The sequence below is a fragment of the Oxyura jamaicensis genome, chromosome 3 (genome assembly GCF_011077185.1).
Source record: "Oxyura jamaicensis isolate SHBP4307 breed ruddy duck chromosome 3, BPBGC_Ojam_1.0, whole genome shotgun sequence".
Classification (NCBI taxonomy): domain Eukaryota; kingdom Metazoa; phylum Chordata; class Aves; order Anseriformes; family Anatidae; genus Oxyura; species Oxyura jamaicensis.
Window position 1 is genome coordinate 10,540,311 of NC_048895.1, and position 15,757 is coordinate 10,556,067.

General features: G+C 38.7%; 1 protein-coding gene across 4 annotated transcripts in view; it reads right to left on the reverse strand.

The window, feature by feature from the left end:
• FSHR (follicle stimulating hormone receptor) overlaps positions 1 to 15,757 on the reverse strand; it is an 83,405-nt gene that overhangs the window by 27,952 nt on the left and 39,696 nt on the right. The gene's annotated exons all lie outside the window — the stretch shown is intronic.

Below are 15,757 nucleotides of genomic sequence, written 5' to 3' on the forward strand. Positions count from 1 at the left end.
CAACAGACCAGAATGCATTTCTTGCTAGTCCAGAGGACATATATCATTGCTTCCTTAATCTATGGGATGGCAAAGAGAGAGCTCAGACTTTAATATAATTCAGAGTTCAAGAATTCTCCTGGTAAATAAATGGGGAATTATTGCATTGCAACCCATCCTGATTCCATCCCTTATGCTGACAGTGACCAGGAAAGTTGGGGTGAAGATGACAATGCCAAAAGATGACCATTTTTTGAAAATGTTGCAAAAATGCTATTTCCCAGGCTGGGATCAGCTCTTGGAAGTAAATATTCTAATGCAGATATAACTTGGTGATAGTGTGATGGTCTATTGGATTTTTCTGGTAATATAACTTTGCACATATTTGGAATTAAACCTTGAATAAATAGTCAGATTGTAAAGTGCCCATCACTTGCTCCTGGATAACTTGTTCTTTTGAAATTGTGATAGCTGCAAATAGATTCAAATAGGTCTGAGGTACAATAATGGATTGTATTACAATCGATTCAGTGCACAGTCAACAGTCAAAAAAATGCCAAAATTATTACAAGTAATATAAAAATTATTCCACTACCTTTAACAACAACTGGAGTATACCTGACAAATTACCCACCCATTTAAGACAACAAAAGCTTTGCAAAAGAAGATAAATTGTTCATCTGACCTTTTCTGCTTTAAAAAACACTTCAGTGGTTTGGTACTTTTTAGTTTAATAACTCTGTATACTCGAGGCTTTTAGAGAAGAAATCCGGCTCCGTGCTCTGGTAACTAGAGAATAAGCAAATAAAAGTAGATGAGGACTGACCAATAGGCTACTGGTAGGGGAGCGATTTGTAGTCACACCATGATGGGAAAGAGTTTAACAGTGCTGAAGCACCACCTCACATGTGAACATGCCCCTCTTTATCATTCAGGTATCATCACCAACAAAATGCTTCGGCTGGTTTCCTTCATGCTATGCGAGGTACCCAGCCATCACAAGGGATGCTGCACTTGAAGGCTTCCCACCTAAACAGACAAAGGGAAGTGGTGATAAAAGGTACAAAATGAGAAGTGACTTTTTCAGGGTCTCATGCAACAAGTCCATGGGAGAGATAGGAGATGAGTCCCAGTTCCCAGGGTTGTCACTGATTGTAGAGGGAGATGGTGCTGTCCCTGCTGTGCTGTACCATAGCGAATTAACTCCTGTCTCCACCAAGGATGTTTTTGTGGCATTTCCCACAGTCTAAAAAGCAGTTTTCTAAAAAAAAAAAAAAAAAAACAACAACAAAAACACACAACCAAACAACCCAACATAGAAAAAGCAAAACTTTTAATACCAAAATAAATCTGTTTAGCCAGAAGAGATTTCACACCACAGAATAGCTCAGGGCAAAGTGCTGCAGATTTGTTGGCCTTAATACAGACAAAAAAGCTTATTAAGAAACCACAATGTGGAAGCGATCTCCCCCTCAGGGCTGTCAAGAATAATATTTTTTTTTTACAGTTCAGTCTGTTATCTAACTTTGAACCAACCTGGGCAATATAAACATTTTAATCTAATTTTTACAAAAGAATGTTTCTGCATGAAGAGAGTGTTTTGGCTTTCTAGGACTGGGATAAGTTATGTGCTTTTTTTTAGTTTGAAAAATGGGAGATACAGGGCTGATTAAAGTAGTGCATGAACAGGTCATGACACTTTGGAAGGTTAGGAGAACACAGATTTAAGAAAGGAATGAAAGGAGTAGGAATAGGAATCTATAACTGATTTTAAAAGATTAAGCTTATAAAAAAATTAAATAACACTCATATGAGGGAGGATCAGATATTTGGTTTCCATATGAATGTCCCCCCTTCACATACATTCGCAAAGACAAATAAGTTCTTCAGGTAGGAATCAGTCTTCTGAGCTTTTTCGCAGCATGGAGTGTTTTTTTTATTTTTATTTTTTATTTTTTTCCTTAGTAGAAGCCATTGCTATTCTTGGCCTTGGGGGACTCCATGTACCCATTATATTCAGGTAAGAAAGAGAAATAAAGAATGATTCAGTTTAAGAGAGCAGTCACATGCTGTGAACAACGAGCACTGATCTGGGTTTTGTTTGCATGTTTTCTGTGAACAATTTATTCATTCATATATACTGCCAAATGCACACCCTGCTCATCAAAAACATGAACACTGTCTTGGAAATAGTGGTATCTTTGGCACTGGAAGTATAAGCCAATGCTGCTCACACCAAACAACTAACTCAACAGACTCAGATCCTCTCTAGAGGAGAGCAAATAACACCTGCAGCAGTAGCTACAAACAGAAAAAGCAGATTGCTGGCTAGTATTTGTGCATGAGATTTGTTTTACAGTATAAATACACATCAGTAGATGATTGCTCATAATGCAGATCTTATTATATGTCATCATGACAAAAGATGGGACTGTTATTACATTGTTTCCCTGTCATGAGTGATAATATTAGCACCAGTGCTATCTATCACAGTAAATCCAGTCAGTAATTTGAGCATAATTCCCGATGCATGTAAGCTTTTGAATATGAAACAATCAGGGGCAACTTCTTAAAGAGAAAAACCAACCATCCCCAGACCCCAAATATCTCACTAACACCCCAATATTGCAAAATGCTTAAGCATCTGCCTAAACTCAGTTTCCACTGCATTCACAGCTTTACTGAAATAAATAGCGATCCTCAAAAGCATAAATTGTTTAACCAAGCACAGCCTAAAAGAGGAAAGATAATTTGGTAAAAGTGTTTTATGAAGGATAATTATTTTTTTATTTTTCTTTAAAGAGAACAGATGACTTTAAGGTGTAACAATAGCACACAAAGAAACATCCTCTAGTTTGCTGCTGACATAGCAAACAGTAATCATTATTATCTGTTCAGAAAGAACTGATTGTAGGGCCGTGTTTCAATGTGCAATAGTCAGAGGAAGGAGAGAGCAGAAAAATGAAGAGGAAGATGACCTGCCTGCAAAGTTGCCCTCAGGCAGGGCTGGTACTGCAGCTTTGACGACATCTGTGACAGAGCCCAGCATGAGCCATAGGAAATACTCCCCTTCAAGCTAGCTGCATGCCAAGCACCATCTATAAAAATTGAGATACATTGAAATGGCCTTTTAAACAATTCTATTAGCAAGGAATTTATAGTTCATGCCAGTTTCTTTGCAGTCCTCTAAAGAAGTCTCTTAAACCAATCAAAGTCTTACAGCAAAAGCAAGACTACATTAAACTCACAAACTAATGGTCTCACAGCCAAGCGATCTCACATTTCAAATTAATGTAAGAATAAGAGACTGGGCATTTATTTGTCTATTATGAGAAAAAAATCTTTCAGGATCAGTGTGGGGCACACAGACAGGGATAGGGCAATTTCTTCCCCAATAGAAAATGTGGCTTTAAAAAACATATATGTGTGTATGTTTCCATATACAGGGTGTGCCACTACAGAAATGAAGGTAAATCAGATCCTGGTATGTATCCACAGGGACACTGCTGGCAGAGACAGAAATGCAATCATTCTTCTCTACTCAGTGCTTAACAGGCCACAGCTGGGTTACTGTGTCTGATTCTGGTCCCCTCAAATCAAAAAAGATGCAGACAGACTGGAGAGAGTCCAAATGAGGGCCACAAAGATGATCTAAAAGCTGGAGAACCTGCCCTATGAGGATGGAAGGATTGAAGGAGTGAGGTATTTTCACCTTGGAGAAAAGGAGGCTCAGGAGGGACCTCATCACAGTATTGTAGTACTTAACTGGTGGCTACAGAGCAGGTGGAGGGTCTCTCTTCACAAGGAGCCACATGGATAAGTCAAGGGGCAATGGGTACAAATTGCACCAGGAGAAGTTTCATCTTGATACAAGAAAGAAATTTTTACAGCAAGAACGATCCATCACTGGAACAACCTCTCCAGGAATGTGGTAGAGGTTTTCAAGATGCAATTGGATGGGGTGCTAAGTAATCTCATCTAAGCTAAGTTCCCCTTTCCCATGGAAGGTTGAACCTGATGATCTTTTGGGATTCCTTCCAACCTGAGTTGTTCTGTGATTCTATGACTCTGGGATTCTAGAGAGAGATAGGTGTTTAACATAGATCATGAAGTGAAAACCAGTGATACTACAGGTATCAGGTACTACTTCTCAGTGCAGGTGGCTTCCCTTGGCACTCTATATTGCACAAAAACAATAGCTTTGCATTGATTTAACAGAAAGGGTGATGGTGGTGGGAAGGCCAACATTTTACTTTTTATTTTAATTTTTTACTTTTTATTTTACTTTTTATTTTACCTTTCCTTCCTTTAGATATACATATTCTTTAGAGTTCTTCTGCAGTTATATCAGGCAATTTGTCAGGTCAGTTTTACTCATTGGTTTGAGTGATGTAAAATTTTAAGCCAAGTTTAAGAAGGAATTAGCAGTAGCTCATGTCACACAGAGAATCCCACCCAGGATTCATTGGGTGAGCACCCCTGGGAACAGCCTGTGATGTGTCTGAAATCAAAAAACAAACACTCGGCACTGGTCTGTCAGTCTCAGTGTGGAAGACTGAGGAGCTCTTATTTGTTTTGGTCTGATCAAAACCACGCCAATCTGGAATCTCCTTTTGAAAACTTCCCTCCACGGTGACAGCAAAATACTACTACATTGATTTAGACAGGTTACAAAAGAAAGGTTATTTTTCTTAAAAGTATTAGAGAATTTTAACCTTTTAAAAATAGATGCTTGACACTTTATCCTGCCACTGTCCTTGTGAACATGAACAACTTGTCTCCCTACTATGATTCATTGAACACCAGGGAGTTACAGGCTAATATATCTTAGTAGTTATTGACATTTCAAAAATGAATTCAAACACTGTACTGGGTCTGACTCTTCTCATAATCTCTTTACTTTTCTGAAGATATACACACACAGCGTACTGACCTGACTAAGTGTAATGTCCATTTAACCAGCTGAGTATAAATACTGATTTCACACTTAGAACAAAATAGTCTATACGTAAGTCTTTGAAGGAGATTATATATACTGTGTCTTCCTGCCTTCTCCAAAGGGCACCGCACCATATTCTCAGTAAATCAGTTCAGGCATGGGAAAAATTAAACATAAATTTCCACTTGGCTGACTGAAGCAAAGGGTTTTTTAATTCTATCACTACTTTAGCATCATGCCAGCAATCCAGATGAAAGTCTTTTGAGTTTGGTTGCATTAAATTAATTGTCCTTGTAACAGTATTAAATTGGTCTCTCTAGTCTGAAAAAGCGTGTGATTAGTCTGCAGAATTGGAGCTGATAATGACCAAGTCCAGCCACAGAAGCCACATCATCATAAGAACTGATTTTATAATCAGTATAGTTTGGGGGGGATAGATATCTCATACTCTAGAGCTGAGAGGATGTATTACACTAATTTTAGTTTATTGCCAGTAAAGCTGAAAAGGAACGAAGCCTTGCAAGTCAAACAAACCAGGACCAGGTCTTTGGAGGAAACGGCAGCCTTCAGCAGAAAGAAGGCTCCAGGGCTTGGAGCCAGCAGTATACATGCTGACCTTGCACCACCATCCCTCTACTTCACATCTGGGATGGATAGCTGCTACCCTGTGGCTGCTCTCTTGGTCTAAAATTAAACTCCAAATCTCCACTTCTTTTTTAGAGTAAGCAGTTCCAGGCTGCTCTTAACAGAGGAATGCTGATGTGACTCTGCTTGCAGTGGACTGGGAGTTATTGTGGCCATGTGTGCAGTTCTGGAAGGTGCAAACTACAGGGAAAATGGCTGAGTAGTAGCTATAAAGCAAAACTACTTAATAAGCAATACCCATGCATGTATTGAGATTTAGGATTCACATGAGATACTCTGTATATATTGGGAGGCTCTTTTTGAAGCAGTTAAAAAGAGAGAGAGGCCCTGCCTGGACCTCCTCTGGAGAAGATGAAACACAAACTCTCAGTCCTCCCTATCACAGCTGGTGGCACAGAGAAAGATGTTTGTACCCTGGTGCTGCCCAGCCACTTGGGCAGATGGATATATCTGCTGCCCCAGCACCCTGGCTGACCAACAACCAAACTGCTGTGGGGAAGGTGAAGTCACTAGAGTTTTACATGGACTGTGAAAGCTTGTAGGGAAGGCAGAAAGATTCATTGAAAATATAAGCACCCACCCTAGCAGTGGTAATTCTTTCTCAGACACAATGGGCTCCAGAGGATCTTGAGACCCTGGTGATAAAGAAGGTGCTTGTTCAGCTGAGAAAGGGTCCTCCTCATTCAGAGATGCTGACACAAGCATTATGCCTGCCTCATAACTCCCATAGAAATGGGCTAGCAGTGTTTATTGCCACTTATCTTTTATTGCTTCTTTCCTGGCTTTGGTAGTCAGCTAATGATGAATAGTTTTATTGAGAATGACCTGGGCAGATGAGAAAATTATGCTGGGGATAATCAACCAGGAGAGCAGCTGAATGAAGAAACTGGAAGCCTTGTTCCAGAGAAGACTGACACCTGCCTGACCCCAATACTCTTCCTGTTGCAAACTACAGTTCAAACTCATTTTAGGGAAATATCAATAGGCATATTGTCATGGACTTTGGCTTTCAGGACCCAAAGTCTTTCAAAAGAGACCATCTTGAAGCAGATATTCCTGGACATTTTAACAGCCAGTTTCAAAAGTTTTAAGCAAGCACACACACAAAGGAGATGCCCCTGGAGAACTGTTCATTACTAACTCCAATGTGTTACAGAAATGGGGAGATCCAGAATAACAAGTGCCTCACATATGCACAAATAAACTTTTTATCTAAGAGGGCAAAATTGTGAAAAGAAACTCTTACTCCTCAGTTATGGCAATAAAAATGTTCCCGGGCTTATGAGAAGACCCCGAATATTTGCCAGAGCATCACGCAGTATGTTACACCCACTTCAATGAAAATAAATCCCCCTGACCTATCATTAGAAAGATATTTGCACTGTCTAATGTTAAATATGATTATGAGTACAGACATTATCTTACAGCTGCTACCATCATCCACTACATCTTCCAAATGTCTTCTTGAAGGGATTTAGGCCTCTCTTAGTCAATGTTCCCCAATCCCTGCAAAATATATTTTTCTATCACAGAGATTTCCTTCTGTCTTCATTTCTCTTTGTGTTCATTCATTCCTTCCATAAAAACTAATTACTATTCTTGTATTTTCTGTCTAATGAAGGCTTGACCCCACAAACTTGTGAGATTTGGCTCCAGACTCAGCCAAGACCCTACTACATAAATATTTGCTTGATTGGGGCACCCAGCTATAACCTATTTGGTAAAGGGATCTGCTATGCTTCCAAAGTTAAATCCAAACCTCTCTTTGTAACAGAATACCATGGAAAACACAAACACCAGAAAAAAGCTACTGAGTCAAAAGCTTTACAAAACAAACATGCAATGAAGATGACTTACCTGATTGAGACAACTGTTCTATCAAAAGCAGACAAATCACCAGTAAGCCCAAACCTGCAGGTTCTCTTTTGGAAGACATAAAGATGACGCACTACAAAAATGGAAATTACATACAATCCCTAATTTATTTATTTATTTATTTATTTATTTATTTATCACGCAGCTAACGACAGCAAAGAGGAGCCTGATTCAGTAAAACTAGAGTCTTATTTGACAAATTACTGATCGGATCTCCACAAAAAAAAACTTTGTTCCTGGGGAAATCACATGCTTCCACCTGAATTTCCATGGCATAAATAATCCTCTTCACTTGCAAACACTGCAAGGCTGCACGCAGGTAAGGAAGCCTTAACAGTGGGAAGGAATTGTCATATAACTTGAGTGAGAATCCGATATATTAATATATTGTATTGTTTGTGTTTGTTTGTATACAGAATATTCTAATAAAAGCAATAAAAATAATAGCCACATCATCGTGCTTACTTGCTATTATTAGTGAGCAGGAGCCTTTCTGCATGTCTAACTCAATTTACAGGGAAGATGCTCATGAACTTTGTTTATGAGAGTCTCTGGCAAAACTATGCTGTGAAACCTCATGTTTGTAGAAAGTTTAGACAAACAAGGGTTTCCTGCTAACATCTGCAGTTACAGTGCTTTCACAAGAAACTCCTTGGGCTGGACTCAGCCCTTTCAGAAGTCTTCAGTACCAATTCCTCCAGAAAAGTCTTCAGAGGAACAAGGTGAAACCTTTGAGAAGGCAACTCCTGATGCTAGGGAGTGATCTGTTTCTTCTAGGTAAGACCACTTTGGTCTTCCTGGGAGCTTTTCTCCACATTATCCTGGGTCACAGCTAACTGGAGACAGAAGCTGAAGACAGAGATGATGCAGAAAACCTTATCTGAAGTAGTTCTTCCTTCTTGATCAAGGGAAAAGTAAGTGGGATACTCCTCTCTAGGCACACAGCTTAAAGGAGAAGGCTGAACATGAAATGTGGTTTGAATACAGAAATTATGCTGTTCATGGAAGTTGCTGTATCTCTTCCCCTGCTGTACTGCACTGCATATACTTATGACATTTTTCTGTCTGGCTTCCTGTAATAATGTAAACAAACTGGGACTTGCAGTGTACTCACACCACACAAGCCTGGCAAAACCTTTATTGTTTCCAGTAAAGCATTTTGAAAGAAATATTACTGATAAGCGAGGAAAAAAAGAGAAGACAAAACAGAAGAGATCCCAAACCACAAAAAATACCATTTGGAAAAGTTGTGTTGATGAAATACAATTAAAAAATATAAAAAGGAAAATGATTTATGATTACTATCATTGCTTTGGTTGAGACTGAAGGAGATTTCACACTTTACTGTAGAAGGCATGGAAATCCATTGATTTTAATGTATTGGATCTGTATTTACATTAACATTCTAAATTCTAGAGAAGTGTATAATTTTTCTGTAATTTAAAATAAGTATTGTCTCTAGAAACCACACAGCTCAATACACAAAGCGGCACAGAAATGCAGACACTTGAAAGCAATCCTCTGAGAACAATTTAGCTTTCAGATTTAAATGGATGTTTTGTGTATGTTAAATACCAAATTAAAAACTGTAAGGTAAGTGCTATAGTGCTTTTTTCATCATACTAAAAAGAAAACATGTATTTTGAGTCTAGAGAAGCTTATTTTCACAAGAAAATGAGGAAACAAATATAACGCATATTATGGAACATCGTCAGATCTCCTTCTGAAAGATCCTCTATCTTGAAGTTATTCCAAAGGATTTAGAGTGGATCACTGGGGAGGACTGTATTTTTCTTACATGCAGGAATGTACAATAAACAGAAAGTGACCAGCAAGAACAACAAATACTTTGTTTTTCTACACAGAATAATTTGACAGTCAAGGCAATGTGGTACTCGTTTGAAGATACCTCTGCAAGATCGCTCTGGTTAAGATACATGGAAAAGATTTCCTAGGTGAATCCCTTGTTTCCCATTCTCAGCTTGTAGCCTTTGGTTTGGATGGATTAAGTAGCAGGTAAGTACACGGGCTTATAACTTGTGGCTTCCCTGTGTGTTAAACTGCTGGTAGAATGAAGTGAGTACTTCAAAATTGTAGGCTCAGGACTTATTTCTACAGTGGCACCTATTAACCAACTTAAGCACCATGCAAAGCCTCCAATCATATGCTTTCGTTTCACTGTTCATGTAGTTTTATTCAGATTTAGTTGATCCTAATCAACAAACTTCTACTCTCTCTCTCTTTTTTTTCTTTTCTTTTAGGTTGCATACATTTCATAGTCAATTTTATATCTCAGTTTCAGTTAAATGAATACAACTTTACAAGTACACAAGTCCCAACTAGCAAAAGAGATTTATTTATGAGACCTATTAAGGGAGGTTCGTGCTAACAATGGCTGAACTTCTGCTCACTTTTTTCTTCATGTGCTGCTAAGGTCATACACTGAAGACTGAGAGGGGCTGAGAAATTCATACTCACTTGGTACTACCTAGACTCAGTACACTCCTATATTCCATCCAGTTCAGTGATTCTCCTAGATATGTTTTGCCTCCTCATTCAAATGGTCCAGAAGAGTAGCAACAGGATGCATGCTCTTGTATTTTCCTCCTCTTTAAAGATCTGCAGATGGAGATGGAGACTCACTAGGAGAGTTAAATGTTGTGCGTGACATGACTGGTGAGTAAGGTGCCAAAGGAGGAGAAAGAGGACTCCCATTAAACTGGGAAGAAAGCCCTTGGTTTTCCTTTGGGTCACATTTAGTTAAAAGTAAGATGGAAAGACTTTATTAGATATGACTGATGAAATCCTCCATCTATCCAAAAATGAGCCACAGCACAGCCAAAGCAATCTAACCTCCCCACAGCGTCCCACAGTGGAGCTTGGTCACCCACTAAGTGACCAGCTCTTTTGCAGAAACATTTTAAAGCTTGGCCAAAAGAGGCTTTTGATTAAAGCCAGCTGCAGCAGCCATGGCTTGTAATAAATCACCTCTCCTGAGGGTGATCTGAGATCGCCATTTCCTGGTATGCAATCCACCAACCTACCCATTTGAAAATAAACCATTGATCACACACATACAGACTGGATATGAAAAAGTGACCTAGAATTCTGGGGTTTCCAAGTCCTACTGCCCTCTACCTGAGTCATCCTCCTGTCACAGGGAACTTGTTGTGGCATATTTTTTGTGGGAGGAAGGATGGGGGAGCAAGGAAGAACAACCCAAACTCTACTTTGTCCTTTGGTCCTAAGCTTATGCATAATTCACAACAGACAAATAAAAGAACAAAATGACTACAAAAGAGGAAAGTGTGGTAGCAAGGGAAAAACTTCCTTGTTGCATATTGTATCTTCATTTGAATGCCAGAATTAATCTGAATGAATTATATTTTTTAATTTGTTTAACTATGTTAATAGTCACCATGCACTCGTGGTTTTAGCAGTATTTTCTCTTTATATGTATGATTCAAGAATTACCATAGCAACTTGCTTCCTAATTAGCCTTCAGTTAGTAACAATCAATATGATTAGACAAGGTCATTGCTGGAGTAAGCTCTATAGATTTTAAAAAAGGCTACTGAGAGCCAGTAATGGCTAGAAGAGAATGAACAGACTCCTGTACAATCTCCCCCAGTGGATGGTTGCTGTTCTGCTGTTGCTCACTCTCCAATGAACAAAAGAAGTCACGGCAAAGGAGAACTTTGCCATTTACCCTGACTACAGAAAGCTTTAAAACTATCAACAAATTCACAAAATATGGAGAATAGAAACATTCTTAGATTTGCAGGCAAAAAGAAACCTTATCCTTACATTGTTGGGACTGATGTTGACTTCACACCATCACAAAGAATGAATAAATATGTCATAGATTTTTATCAGTGTCCCTACATTTGTAATCAACATTTCTATGTGGGAAGGATACTTGAAAACTGGAATAAGGTGAGAATGAACAGTACACAGGAATGGGATTTAAGCAAGTTCAGTGCTCAGATGACATCGCATTAGGAAGTCCTTCCTCTAGTGACCCGAGTGATTGAACATCACTGACAAATTTTCCTATCATTTTTACCATCTTTTTCAATTGTTAACATGTTCTCTCTTACTCTGAAAGCTCTGTGCCTGGCAGCACAGTTGGATGAAAACATGATGTGCTTTTCAGAGGTATTCTGGGCCTAGGGAACACAAAACAGGCTCCTTCATACTGACAGATGAAGGTTCATGGAAAGCCACTTTACTTGTTAGCACTTCTACATCTGCTACCAAGAAACACAGGCAAAAAAAGCTTATTTTTAAATAAACAGTGTGTGTTGTCAATTATACTGAGGCAGGAGGCTGTCACAGATGTACTGTGATCTATTTACTTGCCTCTTTGTAAAAATGTCCTGCCATTTGGCTCTGCCCTCTGTTCTGCTGGGGATAACCTAACTGCAGCTCAGCTCTGCACAGAGATTTGTGCTCAGGGAATGGAGGAACAAAGACACTGCATACAGTGAAAATGTAATGGCAAGGAAATCTAGATAGTGCTGACAGCATTTAAGTTGTGAGCTTTGACGTCATCTGTCTTGACATTCCTCTATAAAATGCCCCAAAGAAGAATAAAAGGCTTTTAAGCTCAAAAAAGGCAGTTTTTATTAAAATATAAACAAGGATAATTAACTATAAAGCAGAAAAGCCTCAAAGGAAATTGAGGCTAGGTGGAAGAGAACTTAAGTGTTCATACACCTCCCTCTGCTTACTTCCAGAGCCTTTGGAGAAGGTTTAGAGTTCCTCAGTGACTTATTCCAAGTGGCAGTAAGCTCAGCTCAGACCTCCTTGAAAACCTGTTCATCACTGAAGACTGCTCCCCAGTCTCTGTGTGGCACATTTCCACCTCTGCTTGCAAAATTCCTGCTACTTGCAGTACCTCAGAGCTGCTTCCCTTTGAACATGCTTATTCGCCTGCAAACAGAATGCCCAATCCCACTTCCTCCAGGGAGCTCTGCCACTGTCACTTCTCCTAAGGAGCATCGTCTAATTGGGAACAGAATAAATAACCAAATCCATTCCACTGCGTCCTACCTGTCCTTTCAAACGGAACAGATGAGAAAAGCCAAAATCTTAAGAATCTGGCACAGGAAGTCTTAAAGTTATGAAAGACAAAGCTGAAAAACATAACCATAAAATCTCATTCAAAAGAAATGATAAGACAAATGAAAAGAATCTGACACGTCTAATGAGCACCTTCACTTCATAGAAAGGATAAACATTTCCACATAAAGATGTAAATCTTTGTGCTCTTGAATAGACAAACAAAACTAAATCATGCTTCCATATAACAAAGACTGTTACTTTAGTTCACCAGTGAAATTCTGCATTATTCCCTAATTTAGTGGTGAAACTTCACAGCACAAAGGCAACATAGAGAGACCATTCAAGGAGTTTGTGCTGAGCATCGGCACTGGACAGCTATTCCTTATCATTTATTACACGCATTTCTCCTCCTCGGAGTAGAAAGTACGCCAGGAGATGGACAAAATGTATTCTCCATCTGGAGAAACTATTCCATAATTGTTACAGAAATGTTCTCTTGAATGTCCTCCTTCAGTAACTGATGTTAGCAGCTATCAGGGACAAGGTTCTGACCAGGGAAAGACACCAGCCCCTTACTGTCCCCAGCTCCTAATTCTCTGGTGACTGCATTGAAAAAGGCACAGACACCAATAAGTTTTCAACATTCTGCATTTCTCTCACATTTGTTTGTAATTTCCATCTGCTCTGTTGGCTCCCTTAAACATTCAAAATATTTTCTGGCTTAGTTTCTTTCTTCCATTCTAAATCCTAACAATTGAAATAATTTCCAGACTACTATATATAAACATATATACATATACAGGTATGCACGTGTGTATATACATACATACTTATATATTCTTCTATGTTTGCTTTACTAACAAATGGTACTACTCTATTATTCCTTATTTTTAAAGAATGAAGCACGTATATGGAGATCTTAATCAAAAACGTATTCCTGCTTAAAAAAACAACACAGATATTCACTGTATTTTGTATGCAAATTGTTCTTGGCTTGGTCACAAAGCAAACAATGGGCACAATGAAACTCTGGATTTCCACCTGGGATGAATTGAGGCTAGCAGCGTCTTATAGAAAAATCAAAATGCAGCTCACTAATAATGATGAAATGCTCAACTGCCTCTCCACTGAGCAAAACAGCCATCAAACTAATGATTAAATCCACATCAATCATTTGGTATAATAGAAATAAAGGCTGTGCAATATAGTGTTGCCAGAGAATCAACATCTCCTGCTTAGAAAATAAATGTCTTGACTTCATCTCAGTATTTGTTTTCCATAAATGTTGAGGTTTGTATCAGCATTTGTAGAGCAATGGGAAGCAATTCTTCATTGCAACATGCCAATTCCACTAGCATTATTTCTAAAATAAATGGAAAAGCCAGATAAAATTAATATGGGAAGATGTTCCTGAAGTCATCCTCAAACTGAATTACTATTTCTAATCCGGTGCCAACTTTCCTCTTTCTAACAAAAAAAAAACATTTAGTAATGGTAACAATAAATACTGAATAAAATCCCATCTAAAATAAGTCAAGCATAGTGTCATCTAGGTCACACCTTTTGCACTCACTGTTGCAGTTAGGAACACATAGAAATAAGATTAATAGAAAAAATCATAAAAAACTTTGATAATGAAAAAACCCTACCTTTCTTAAAGATGCCTACTTTTTATTTATTTATTGTTATTATTATTTATTCAGTAGCAGTACTTTTTAAAGCAAACCCAGAGGCTGGATATACCTGGAAAGATATGGCACTACTATGTCTCTTGGGATATGCCATTACCCAAATTCCCCCAGAGTCCCACCAAAACAGCACTGTGCATCAGGAACCACAGACTCCCACCTGCAAGTCTGTCAGGCAGAGGAGATGGAGTTGCTGCATGTTTGATCTGAACAGCCAGGTGAAGTGAAACCTCTGTGATTCTGAATGCATGTTTGAGTTCTCTCAGAACTGCATTGCTTGTTTTTTGGTGGTGGTGGTGGTGATCGTGGGTTTTTGTTTGTTTGGTTGTTTTTTGGTAGACAGAAGTCCTTTTAAAAAAAACCTCTTGCAACTCCTTTACATTTCCTTCCCCAGTTTTTACCATGGAAACTCTTTGTATCAGCAAGCATGAAGAGACCAAACCACATAGAAAGAATACTCTGGTTTTTGCACTCTAACATCCTTCAATTGAAATCATACACTAACCATATTAGTATGATTCTCAGGGACAATTTAAGTTGGAAAGTTAGAAAATTCTTATATGGACACTGTGAACTGATTTTACATTTCCTAGCTGCTTCTTTTAAGTACTTCAATTTTATTTGTGATTTTGTTCCACCAAAGCATTATTAAAAGACTGAGATCAGGTTACGCATTTACTGAAGTATTACAAAGCTGTAATTAAAATCTCTGATCTTTGACATCAGCAGTGAGTCACTGACATGGATATTAAATGTCTACTTCATTTTTTGTAACTGTGCAAGGGGTGACAACAATTACAGCATGTAAGATCTCTTCCACAGATAAGCTTTAGCAAGGAAAAGCAGAATGCTAAGCAAGGATGCAGCAAAACATTTATAGATTATAATATAATAAATGGTCTTGGTTCATTACTTATTGTATTTAGAACACAAGGCACAGCGTCTACTTTCAGAAAATAAATTTAATTAAGGACATAACAGGCCTCATATGTTTTCATACCAAACACTAAAATTTGCTGTCCACAGATGATATTTGCAAAGGCTGGAGAATAGTCGTCTGAAGTAACAGCATTCATTCTAGACGGAAATGTGTCTAAGCCACTCAGTGCCTTGCTGAGAAACAGCAGCAAAGGCAGTGCTTTGCCCAGCTCCCTCCACTGACGATATGTTGCAGGTGCCCTGGGAGAAGCTTGCATGGCTGCTCCCCATCAAAGCCATTTATGGGAACCCATTTCAAAGGGCAGAGCACAGCAATGGGGAAATGAAGACTGAAACCCTGGACACTGTTGGGCTAAGGAATGCATACAGTGCAGGATAAGCTTCTTTACACAATTTTTTTTCTGCTGAACCAGAGGCCTGAAGTGCAAGCAAACACTCCAATACAGACAAGAGAATTCAAAATCATGGATCACTGTTAAATGTGGATAGTCAACTGTGTCAGGGGCTTCTGAGACTTGTGAGTTCACCCACAGGAACCTGGAAAATTCAAGTGATTTATCATTGCCCTCATACCAGTGTGTGATGCTGGGCAGCCTTTAGATGCTGCTGGTTCACACAGGATTAG